A 13,629-nucleotide genomic window follows, 5' to 3' on the forward strand; every position below is an offset into this window, starting at 1 on the left:
AGAGACAAGATCCTGGCAAGTTCTTAATACCTTGCACCATTGGCACCATGAGCTTTGAAAAAGCTCTGTGTGATCTTGGGTCAGGGATAAATCTTATGCCACTCTCTGTAATGGAGAAGCTAGGAATCATTGAGGCACAACCTGCCTTGTTCTCATTACAATTGGCAGATAAGTCAGTGAGACAAGCTCATGGGATAGTAGAGGACGTGCTTATAAAAGTTGAAGATTTTTACATCCCTGCTGATTTCCTAATCCTAGATACTAGGAAGGAAGATGATGAATGCATCATCCTAGGAAGACCTTTCCTAGCCACAGCAGAAGCTGTGATAGATGTCAACAGAGGAGAGTTAGTCCTTCAATTGAATGGAGAATACCTTGTGTTTCAAGCACATGGCAATCCCTCTGTGACAAAAGAGAGTAAGCATGAAGAGCTTCTCTCAGTTCAAGGTCAAGAAGAGCCCACACAGTCAAACTCTAAGTTTGGTGTTGTGAAGCCACAACCAAACTCTAAGTTTGGTGTTCAAACCCCATATCCAAACTCTGAGTTTGGTGTTGGGACTAGACAACATTGACTTGATTGCTCTGTGGCTCCATGAGAGCCACTGTCAAGCTATTGACATTAAAGAAGCGCTTGTTGGGAGGCAACCCAATTTTATTTATCTAATTTTATTTTATTTTGTTTCTTTGTTATTTTTGTGTTTAATTAGGTACATGATCATGAGGAGTCACGAAAAAATCAAAAAAATTAAAAACAGAGTCAAAAATAGAAGAAAAAAATTTTTCACCCTGGAGGACGCACGGGCCGGCGTTCAGCGCCCAGAAGATGCATCTGGCGGGCGTTCAGCGCCAGAACAGAGCATCTTCCTGGCGCTGAATGCCCAAAACAAGCTACATCCTGGCGTTTAACGCCAGGATGCGCACGCAGAGGACAATCTGGCGCTGAACGCCAGAAAGAAGCTTGAAACTGGCGTTCAACGCCAGAATCAAGCATCACATGGGCGTTTAACGCCCAGAACATGCACCAATGGGCGTTTGAACGCCAGAATGGTGCATGAAGGCAATTTACACGCCTATAGGGTGAAGGAATGGTATTTCTTTTCACCTCAGGACCTGTGGACCCCACAGGATCCCCACCTCAGGACCTGTGGACCCCACAGGATCCCCACCTACCTTTTCTTTTAATCCTATTCACACTCTCCTAATCCAAATCTCATTTTCAATGTCACCCTTCCCAAAAACCTTCACCATTCACATCAACCTCCTCTTCCCCATAAACCCCACCTACCCCATTACATTCAAATTCAATTTCCCACCCATTCCCACCCAAAATGGCCGAAACCTAACCCTCCCCCCCTCCCTATAAATACCTCCCTTTTCTTCTTCATTTTCACACAACATAACCCCTTCTTCTCTACATAGCCGAACCCACTTCTCTCCCTCTCTTCCAAATTCTCTTCTTCTTCTTCTTCTACTCTTCTTTTCTTTTTGCTCGAGGACGAGCAAATTTTAAGTTTGGTGTGGTAAAAAGCCTAGCTTTTTATTTTTCATTCACCATCAATGGCACCCAAGACCGGAGTTTCCTCAAGAAAAGGAAAAGGGAAGGCAAAAGCTTCCACTTCCGAATCATGGGAAAAGGAGAGATTCATCTCCAAGAGCCACCAAGACCACTTCTATGATGTTGTGGCAAAGAAGAGGGTGATCCCTGAGGTCCCCTTCAAGCTCAAAAAGAATGAGTATCCGGAAATCCGACATGAGATCCAAAGAAGAGGGTGGGAAGTCATAACCAACCCCATGCAACAAGTCGGATTACTGATGGTTCAAGAGTTCTATGCTAATGCATGGATCACAAGGAACCATGATCAAAGTATGAACCCGAATCCAAAGAACTATCTCACAATGGTTCGGGGGAAATACTTAGATTTCAGTCCGGAAAATGTGAGGTTGGCGTTTCATCCACCCATGATGCAAGGTGATGAACGCCCCTACACAAGGAGGGTCAACTTCAATCAAAGGTTGGACCAAGTCCTAATGGACATTTGTGTGGAAGGCGCCCAATGGAGAGTAGACTCCAAAGGCAAACCGGTCCAACTAAGAAGACTGGACCTCAAGCCTGTAGCTAGAGGATGGCTGGAGTTCATCCAAAGATCCATCATCCCTACAAGCAACCGATCTGAAGTTACTGTGGATCGGGCAATCATGATTCATAGCATCATGATTGGAGAGAAAGTAGAGGTTCATGAAGTCATAGCCAATGAACTCTACAAAATAGCTGACAAGCCTTCATACATGGCACGGCTAGCCTTCCCCCACCTCATATGCCATCTATGTTATTCAGCTGGAGTTATCATAGATGGAGATGTCTCCATTGAAGAAGACAAGCCCATCACAAAGAAGAGGATGGAGCAAACAAGGGAAGTTCCTCACGGCCCTCAAGAAGAACATGAGGAAGTTCATCAACAAATGCCTCATGGAATGCACTTTCCTCCTAACAACTATTGGGAGCAACTCAGTACCTCCTTAGAAGACTTGAGCCAAAACGTGGAACAACTAAGGGTGGAACACCATGAACACGCCCTCACTCTCCAAGAAATAAGAGAAGATCAAAGAGCTATGAGAGAGGAGCAACAAAGGCAAGGAAGGGACATAGAAGAGTTGAAGAACATCATTGGTACTTCAAGAAGAAGACGCCACTAAGAGGTGGATTCATTCCTTGTTCTTTATTTTCTTTCTGTTTTCGGTTTTTAAGTATTATGTTTGTCTATGTTTTTGTGTCTTTACTTCATGATCATTAGTATGTAACCATGCCTTAAAGATTATGAATAATTCCATGAATCCTTCACCTCTCTTAAAAGAAAAATGTTTTAATTCAAAAGAACAAGAAGTACATAATTTTCGAAATTATTAGTGAATTTAATTTAATTATATTGATGTGGTGGCAATAATTTTTGTTTTTTGAATGAATGCTTGAACAGTGCATATTTTTGATCTTGTTGTTTATGAGTGTTAAAATTGTTGGCTCTTGAAAGAATGATGAACAAAGAGAAATGTTATTGATGAACTGAAAAATTCATGAATTGATTCTTGAAGCAAGAAAAAGCAGTGAAAAAAAAAATAAATAAATAAATAAATAGAAAGAAAAAGCAAGCAGAAAAAGCCAATAGCCCTTAAAACCAAAAGGCAAGGGTAGCAAGGATCCAAGGCTTTGAGCATTAATGGATAGGAGGGCCCAAGGAAATTAAAAATCCAGGCCTAAGCGGCTAAAACAAGTTGTCCCTAACCATGTGCTTGTGTCATGAAGGTCCAAGTGAAAAGCTTGAGACTGAGTGGTTAAAGTCGTGATCCAAAGCTAAAGAGTGTGCTTAAGAGCTCTGGACACCACTAACTGGGGACTTTAGCAAAGCTGAGTCACAATCTGAAAAGGTTCACCCAGTTATGTGTCTGTGGCATTTGTGTATCCGGTGGTAATACTGGAAGACAAAGTGCTTAGGGCCAAGGCCAAGACTCATAAAGTAGCTGTGTTCAAGAATCAACATGCCTAACTAGGAAAGTCAATAACACTATCTGAAATTCTAAGTTCCTAGAGAAGCCAATCACTCTAAACTTCAAAGGAAAAAGTGAGATGCCAAAACTGTTCAGAAGCAAAAAGCTACAAGTCCCGCTCATCTAATTAAATTAATATTCATTGATATTTTGGACTTTTCTCTTCTTTTTATCCTATTTGATTTTCAGTTGCTTGGGGACAAGCAACAATTTAAGTTTGGTGTTGTGATGAGCGGATAATTTATACGCTTTTTGGCATTGTTTTCATATAGTTTTTAGTAAGTTTAAGCTACTTTTAGGGATGTTTTCACTAGTTTTGATGTTAAATTCACATTTCTGGACTTTACTATGAGTTTGTGTGTTTTTCTGTGATTTCAGGTAAATTCTGACTGAAATTGAGGGATTTGAGCAAAACTCTGAAGAAGGCTGACAAAAGGACTGCTGATGCTGTTGGAATCTGACCTCCCTGCACTCGAAATGGATTTTCTGGAGCTACAAAACTCCAATTGGCGCGCTCTCAACGGCGTTGGAAAGTAGACATCCAGGGCTTTCCAGCAATATATAATAGTTCATACTTTATTCGAAGAATGACGACGTAACTTGGCGTTAAACGCCAAGTACACGCTTCTGTCTAGAGTAAAACGCCAGAAAAACGTCATGATCCGGAGTTGAACGCCCAAAACACGTCATAACTCAGAGTTCAACGCCAAGATATGCCTTAGCACGTGAATTCATCAAGCTCAGCCCAAGCACACACCAAGTGGGCCCCGGAAGTGGATTTATGCATCAATTACTTACTCATGTAAACCCTAGCAGCTAGTGTAGTATATATAGGACATTTATCTATTGTATTAGACATCTTTTGACCATCTTTTGACCACTTTAAGTCTTTCATTATTCGGTCACTTGATCATGGAGAGGGCTGGCCATTCGGCCATGCCTGAACCCTTTGCTTATGTATTTTCAACGGTGGAGTTTCTGCACACCATAGATTAAGGGTGTGGAGCTCTGCTGTACCTCAAGTATTAATGAAATTCTATCTTCTTTTATTCAAATCTCTCTTATTCTTATTCCAAGATATTCATTCGTACCCAAGAACATGATGAATGTGATGAGTCAGATTACCCTCATTATCATTCTCACTTATGAATGCGCGTGATTGACAACCATGTCCGTTCTACATGCAACAGAGCTTGAATGCGTATCTCTTAGATTCCCCAACAGAATCTTCGTGGTATAAGTTAGATAGTTGGCGGCATTCATCTGGATCCGGAAAGTCCAACCTTGTCTGTGGTGTTCCGAGTAGGATCCTGGGAGTCCGGAAAGTCCAACCTTGTCTGTGGTGTTCCGAGTAGGATTCCGATCATGAGTGACCGTGACGTGCTTCAAACTTTAACCTGCTGGGCGTTGGTGACAGACGCAAAAGAGGGATTCTATTCCAGTAGGAGCGGGAACCAACCGGTGATTAGCCGTACTGTGACAGAGTGCGTTTGCATAGTTTTCACTGCAAGGATGGGATGTAGCCATCAGCCATGGGTGATGCCTCCAGACTGGTTAGCTGTGCGAGTGACAGCCGCACAGGTTATTTCCCCGTGAGGAATGAACGTAGCCGCAGTTGATGGTGAACCCCTATACAAAGCTTGCCATGGAAAGGAGTAAGAAGAATTGAGTAGAAGCAGTAGGAGAGCAGGCGTGCTTGAGCCATGCAGCAGCTGTATATACTTAAAAGATACCTCTACCAATGAATCTGCATAAGTGTTCTATCCCTTTTATTATTTCTTCTTTTTATTATTAATTATTCGAAAACCCATAAACTATTTTAATCTGCCTAACTGGGATTTGCAAGGTGACCATAGCTTGCTTCATACCAACAATCTCTGTGGATTCGACCCTTACTCACGTAAGGTTATTACTTGGACGACCCAGTACACTTGCTGGTTAGTTGAACGAGATTGTGAAGAAAATAAACAATGCCCTCAGAGTATACATCCTTTATAAATACATAACAAGTGATCACAATTTCGTCCACCACGTATGGAGATGCTTTGTCCCTTCCGTCTCTCTGCTTTCCTGCTGTCTTCATCCAATCCTTCTTACTCCTTTTCATGGCAAGCTGTATGTAGGTTTTCACCGTTGTCAGTGGCTACCTCCTATCCTCTCAGTGAAAATGTTCAACGTGCTCTGTCACAGCACGGCAAATCATCTGTCGGTTCTCAATCAGGTTGGAATAGAATCCAGTGATTCTTTTGCGTCTGTCACTAACGCCCAGCCTTCAGGAGTTTGAAGCTCGTCACAGTCATTCAATCATTGAATCCTACTTAGAATACCACAGACAAGGTTTAGACCTTCCGGATTCTCTTGAATGCCGCCATCAATTCTAGCTTATACCACGAAGATTCCGATTAAGAAATCCAAGAGATAAACATTCAAGCCTTGTTTGCTTGTAGAACGGGAGTGGTTGTCAGGCACGCGTTTATAAGTGAGAATGATGATGAGCGTCACATAATCATCACATTCATCATGTTCTTGGGTGCGAATGAATATCTTAGAATAAGAATGAGCTGAATTGAATAGAAGAACAATAGTAATTGCATTAATACTCGGGGTACAGCAGAGCTCCACACCTTAATCTATGGTGTGTAGAAACTCCACCATTGAAAATACATAAGAACACGGTATAGGCATGGCCGTGAGGCCAGCCCCCAAAACGTGATCAAAAGATTCAAAGATCTCAAGATGAAAATACAATAGCAAAAGGTCGTATTTGTAGAGAACTAGTAGCCTAGGGTTTACAAGGATGAGTAAATGACATAAAAATCCACTTCCGGGCCTACTTGGTGTGTGCTTGGGCTGAGCATTGAAGCATTTTCGTGTAGAGACTCTTCTTGGAGTTAAACGCTAGTTTGGGCATTTAACTCCCATTCTTGTGCCAGTTCCGGCGTTTAACGTCGGGCAGTTTTGAGCTGATTTGGAACGCCGGTTTGGGCCGTCAAATCTCGGGCAAAGTATGGACTATTATCTATTGCTGGAAAGCCCAGGATGTCTACTTTCCAACGCAGTTAAGAGCACACCAATTGGGCTTCTGTAGCTCCAGAAAATCGACTTCGAGTGCAGGGAGGTCAGAATCCAATAGCATCTGCAGTTCTTTTCAACCTCTGAATCAGATTTTTGCTCAGGTCCCTCAATTTCAGCCAGAAAATACCTGAAATTACAGAAAAACACACAAACTCATAGTAAAGTCCAGAAAAGTGAATTTTAACTAAAAACTAATAAAAATATACTAAAAACTAACTAAAACATACTAAAAACATACTAAAAACAATGCCTAAAAGCGTATAAATTATCCGCTCATCATGCACCATTTACTCTATTCAGTCATTTATCTTCATTTTGTTTAGCTTCTTCTTCATCCCCTATACCCCCTTTGTTTTCTTTTTTTTCTTTGTTATTATCTACAATTCTGCTCACTAACCCACTAACTATTTGATAATTTGCATCACTCACACTAACAATCACTCTAACAAGAATAATCTCTTTATTTCATCTCTTGCTGTGTGTTTTGTTAGTTGTATAACAGGGAGAAGAGGGGGAGCTTCAACCTCCTTCGATTCAGAACCTGAAAGAACCCTCTGGAGACTAAGGAGGGAAGCAAGAGGGAAAGGAGTTGTTGGTGCTGAGGAAGAGGAAGAGTACTTTGAAACCAACATGGAAGAGAACTTGGAAAATAATCATGAAGGAGAAGCTCACAACCGTGCTAGAGAAGGTCCTACAAATCATGCTGGGCAAGAAAGGAGAGTTCTAGGCTCCTACATCAATCCAAATCCAGGAAACTGTGGAAGTAGCATCCAGAAGCCCACCATACATGCCAACAACTTTGAACTAAAACCCCATCTCATCACCCTTGTTCAGAACAACTGCTCATTTGGAGGAAGTGCTCAAGAAGATCCCAATCAACATCTAACAACCTTCCTGAGAATTTGTGACACTGTGAAGTCTAATGGAGTCCACCCAGATGTCTATAGGCTGCTTTTGTTCCCTTGTTCACTCAGGGACAAGGCATCCAAGTGGCTTGAATCCTTTCCAAAGGAGAGCTTAACAAATTGGGAAGATGTGGTAAACAAATTTTTGGCAGGATTCTACCCTCCTCAAAGAATTAATAGGCTGAGAGCTGAGGTGCAGACTTTCAGGCAACAAGATGGTGAGACTCTCTATGAGGCATGGGAGAGGTTCAAGGACTTAACAAGAAGATGCCCACCAGATATGTTCAATGAATGGGTTCAACTTCATATTTTCTATGAAGGTCTCTCCTATGAGTCAAAGAAGGTTGTAGATCATTCATCAGGGGGCCTCTAAACAAGAAGAAAATCGTTGAAGAGGCCATAGATGTCATTGAAACAGTAGCTGAGAATGACTACTTCTATGCCTCTGAAAGAAGTAACACTCGAGAAGTAATGGAGCTGAACCACATGGACGCATTGCTAGCTCAAAATAAGATGATCACCAAGCAGCTAGCAGATCTCACCAAGAAGGTGGAGGAAAATCAAGTCGCAGCAGTTATCACTTCATCACCAGCTCAAGAAGGAGTGAATATAGAAGAAGAAGGTGACTGGGAACAAGCCAACTATATTGGAAACTCACCTAGACAAATCCATGACCTATACTCTAAAACTTACAAATTTGGATGGAGAAATCACCCCAACTTTGGTTGGGGAAATCAACAAGACCAAGGTCAAGACCAGAGACGCCACAACCTCAATTCCAACAACAATGCAACTCACCAACATACCTCACAGTGATCCTATCAACACCCACCTAACCATCCTTCTCACCCACCTAACCCCAATCCACCATCACTAACGGATGATAGACTTTCAAAAATTGAGACTCTACTTGAAGATTTATGTAGAGAAGTCCAAGACAACAAGGTGTTTAAGGAAGAAGTGCGAGCCAATATCAAAAACCAAGGAGAAAACATCAAGAGACTGGAGTCCCAAGTAGGGTATCTATCTCAACAAATTCCCAAACTCACTGATGGATTTCCCAGTGACACGGAGAAGAACCCAAGAGGAGAAACAAAGAAAGTAAGGTGGGAAGAATATAAGATGATCACCACAAGTGATGAGAGGAGTATGAAGGAAGTAGAACACCTCCAAGACAGTCAAAATGGAAACCAGGAAGAAAGAGACCATGCACCCCAACCTACATTCAATGAAGAACTGAAGAGAAGGGAGATACTAAACCCATATGCACCTTTTCCCCAAAGGCTTAAAGGTGGTGTAGCAGGGAGAATGTATTCAAGGTTCCTCGACATGTTTGCATCTCTTGATGTAAATATACCATTTATTAAAGCCCTCCAGCAAATGCCTTCCTACAAAAAGTATATAAAGGAGCTATTAGCCAGAAAGAGTTCATTGAAGGGTGGACAAACAATAAAGATGAATAGGGATTGCAGTGCTCTCATTCAACCAGGGCCACCCACAAAGAAGAAGGATCCAGGGAGTTTCCACATTCCATGTGCCATAGGAGAAACAATGATTGATAAGGGACTCTGTAACTTGGGAGCAAGTATCAACCTAATACCTCTATCCCTCGTGAAAAAGCTTCAAATTAATGAGCTAACACCCACAGATGTAATCATCAAATTGGCTGACAAAACTCAAAAACAAGCACTAGGAGTGGTTGAGAATGTGTTAGTAAAGGTTGGGAACTACTTCCTCCCCACAAACTTTGTTGTCCTGGAAATGGATGAGAATTCTATTCACCCCATCATTCTGGAAAAGCCATTCTTAGCCACAGCTAGAGCACTCATAGATGTGGAGCGAGGATAGCTAGTGCTAAGAATACATGATGATCAGCTCACCTTCAGTGTTTTTAACCTCTCACAAGAAGCAGACCATGATAACAAAAAGTCAGTGGAAAAGCAAACAAAAGAGTTGACGGCAGAGCTAAACAAGGGAGCACAATCTCCACACTTCATGACTCCTATGGTTAACAACCAATGTGATCAGAAGGAGCAACAGCAAAGTGTAATCCAAAAAGAACCAGTCCCACCAGAGTCATATGAGATAGCCATCAAAACCACTCTCAAAGAGAAAACCACAAGGAACAAGGTAACATCAACGGACACAAGAAAAAAGACCCCAAGGGGATGGAAAAACAAGAAAATACCTACAGAAGATTTCTCGCCAGGAGATGAAGTGGTCTCTACATACTTTCCACCTAGACCACCTCACCTCCCCACTATTCCATCTCAGCTGCCTCCAGTGTACACCGTCAACAAAATCTTGTCCTTAGAACATGTGGAGCTTATCAACAAGGCCAATGGAAATAGGTTCACTGCAAGGGGGGAAGATTTCAAGCACTATCAGCCACCTTGACAAGGACCAAATGTCAAGCTAATGACACTAAAGAAGCGCTTCATGGGAGGCAACCCATGTTCTACATCCTCTTCCTTTAATCTCAAATAGTAGTAATAAGGCAAAGTTCATGGATTCTAAATCAATTTTGATAAACAATATAAGACCCCCTTACATGTAGCGTATAGTACATGATAAGTTTGGTGTTCAAGGCACACCAAGTGGGCTTGAACACACTTTATGAGGTGAAATTATTCCCGAAATTTGTTGCACCATATGATCACAAACAAGTTTGGTGTACCAACGTTGCATGCATGGGAGATCTAGTGGTTGATTGATTCGCATTCATGAAAAGCATTTAGTTAATTAAAAACAAAAGAAAAAGATTGTTGTTAATTAGTAGCTAGTTCACACCTTAAGTCTTCCCACCAAAAATTTCAATTAACCATTTGCATTCCTTTTTTTGTCTTATATAGGAAATCAAAAAGGACATTGATGGTACTTGATAGAAAAATCAAGGAAGGGAGATTTGGCCACTATGCCAAGGAACGTATACACTTGTCTCCAAGGGGAGTATCTTGGAAAATGTTGCCATGCAACATTGAAAAGTGGATTGGTGCACGAAATTGTAATCACACTTTTGCAATCCCGCACAATTAACCAGCAAGTGCACTAGGTCGTCTAAGTAATACCTTACGTGAGTAGGGGTCGATCCCATGGAGATTGTCGGCTTGAAGCAAGCTATGGTTATCTTGTAACGCTTAGTCAGGATATCAATAATTCTCAGGTTTCATTGTGAAAAGTAGAAGAACGTGAAATAAATACTTGTTTTGCAGTAATGGATAATAGGTTGAGGTTTTGGAGATGCTCTATCTTCTGAATCTCTGCTTTCCTACTGTCTTCTTCTTCAAGCACGCAAGGCTCCTTCCATGGCAAGCTATATGTAGGGTTTCACCGTTGTCAATGGCTACCTCCCATCCTCTCAGTGAAAATGTTCAACGCGCTCTGTCACAGCACGGCTATTCATCTATCGGTTCTCAACCATGTTGGAATAGAATCCAGTGATTCTTTTGCGTCTGTCACTAACGCCCAGCCTTCAGGAGTTTGAAGCTCATCACAGTCATTCAATCCTTGAATCCTACTCAGAATACCACAGACAAGGTTTAGACTTTCCGGATTCTCTTGAATGCCGCCATCAATTCTAGCTTATACCACGAAGATTCTGATTAAGGAATCAAAGAGATATCTACTCAATCTAAGGTAGAACGGAGGTGGTTGTCAGGCACACGTTCATAGGTGAGAATGATGATGAGTGTCACGGATCATCACATTCATCAAGTTTAGGAACAAGTGATATCTTAGAATAGAAGCAAGCGTGATTGAATGAAAAACAGTAGTAATTGAATTAATCCATCAAGACACAACAGAGCTCCTCACCCCCAACCATGGGGTTTAACTCCAATTTTTGTGCCAGTTCCGGCGTTAAACGCCGGGAATTCTGAAGCTGATTTGCAACGCTGGTTTTGGCCATCAAATCTCAAGAAAAATATGGACTAGTATACATTTCTGGAAAGCCCAAGATGTCTACTTTTCAACGCAATTGAGGGCATGCCAATTGGGTTTCTGTAGCTCCAGAAAATGGACTTCGAGTGCAGGGAGGTCAGAATCCAACAGCATCTGTAGTCCTTTTCAGCCTCTGAATCAGATTTTTGCTCAGGTCCCTCAATTTCAGCCAGAAAATGCCTGAAATCACAGAAAAACACACAAACTCATAGTAAAGCCCAGAAAAGTGAATTTTAACTAAAAACTAATAAAATTCTAATAAAAACTAACTGAAATATACTAAAAACATACTAAAAACAATGCCAAAAAGCGTATAAATTATCCGCTCATCACAACACCAAACTTAAATTGTTGCTTGTCCCCAAGCAACTGAAAATCAAAGTAGAATAAAAAGAAGAGAATATACTATAGACTCCAAAATATCAAAGAAACTTAGCTCCAATTAGATGAGCGGGACTAGTAGCTTTTTGCTTCTGAACAGTTTTGGCATCTCACTTTATCCTTTGAAGTTTAGAATGATTGGCATCTATAGGAACTCAGGACTCAGATAGTGTTATTGATTCTCCATGTTAAGTGTGATGATTCTTGAACATAGCTACTTTATGAGTCTTGGCTGTGGCCCAAAGCACTCTGTCTTCCAGTATTACCACCGGATACATACATGCCACAGACACATAATTGGGTGAACCTTTTCAGATTGTGACTCAACTTTGCTGGAGTCCCCAATTAGAGGTGTCCAGGGTTCTTAAGCACACTCTTTTTCCCTTGGATCACAACTTTATTAAATTTTTTTTCGTTTTTTTTGTATTCACTGCTTTTTGTTGCTTCAAAAATCAATTTGATGATTTTTCAGATCCTCAATAACATTTCTCCTTTTCCATCATTCTTTCAAGAGCCAACAATTTTAACATTCTTAAAACAACAAATTCAAAAGACATATGCACTGTTCAAGCATTCATTCAGAAAACAAAAAGTATTGTCACCACATCAAACTAATTCAACTAGTTTCAAGGATTAATTCGAAGTCCTGTACTTCTTGTTCTTTTGTGATTAAAGCATTTTTCATTTAAGAGAGGTGATGGATTCATAGGACACTCATAGCTTTAAGACATGAACCTTAAATTTTATTAATCGTGAATTAAGAACAAGACTCAAAATTAGATATAAGATAAGACTAATGGTAATAGAAAATAAAAATTTAAATAGACTCCTAATAATAGAGGTTATCACAGAGTTAGGACTCAACAACCTTGATTTTGAGAAGTGGATGCTCCCTCAACTTGTGGGGTATTTGACCCTTCAAGGGAGAGCTTTTGGCGCTTCAACTCCTGTAGCTCACGCCCTTGCTTCTCTTGTTCCTTCAGCAATTTGCAGAGCATGCAGTTTTAATTCTGCTATTCTTCCTTAATTTGTTCCATAGCTTCTTGCAGCTTGGCAATAGATGCTTCTAGACGAGTCCAGTAGTCAATTTCAGGAAGTTCAGGGAGGAACTCCTGTGCCCTCCTTTTGATAGAGTTATCTTGCATTTGTCCTTCCATTGACCTCTTGGTGATTGAGTGCTCAATTGGGATGAATTCATCTACTCCCATCCTCACCCCAGCATCTTTAAATAGCAAAGAGATTAAGCATGGGTAAGCCAGTTTGGCTTCAGTGGAGTTCTTATTTGCAATTGTGTAAATCTCACAAGCAATCAGATGATGAATCTCCACTTCTTTTCCCAGCATAATACAATGAATCATCACTGCTCTCTTGATAGTAACCTCAGAACGGTTACTAGTGGGCAAGATAGAATGCCCTATGAAGTCCAACCAGCCTCTTGCAACTGGTTTGTTTTCCTTTAGGAGCCATGATCTTGATGAGCCTTAGCTTAGTGATCACGGAAAAACACACCAAACTTAGAGGTTTGCTTGTCCTCAAGCAAAAGAAAGGAAAGAGGAGAGAGAGAGGAGGAGAGCAAATTCGAATGGTGGGGAAGGGGGTGTGGCCGAACATATATTTATAAGGAAGGGGGAGAGATTTCCAAAATTTTGAAGGAGAATTGAGAAGATATGGAAAGAATTTGAGAGATATTTGAGTTTTTTTTTTTTTGAAGAAGATTTGGAAAGGATTTGAAAGAGATTTGAAGAATGATTTTAATTTTGAAAATTTGAAGGTGAATGATGAAAGTTTG

General features: G+C 41.0%; 1 non-coding gene across 1 annotated transcript; it reads right to left on the reverse strand.

The window, feature by feature from the left end:
- Positions 1 to 7,698: 7,698 nt before the first annotated feature.
- Positions 7,699 to 7,805, reverse strand: LOC112804906 (small nucleolar RNA R71). The gene has a single exon (XR_003203523.1). It is a non-coding gene; the product is annotated as a small nucleolar RNA R71 (small nucleolar RNA).
- Between the last annotated feature and the right edge of the window lie 5,824 nt (positions 7,806 to 13,629).

Source organism: Arachis hypogaea, chromosome 5, assembly GCF_003086295.3.
Source record: "Arachis hypogaea cultivar Tifrunner chromosome 5, arahy.Tifrunner.gnm2.J5K5, whole genome shotgun sequence".
Taxonomy (NCBI): Eukaryota; Viridiplantae; Streptophyta; class Magnoliopsida; order Fabales; family Fabaceae; genus Arachis; species Arachis hypogaea.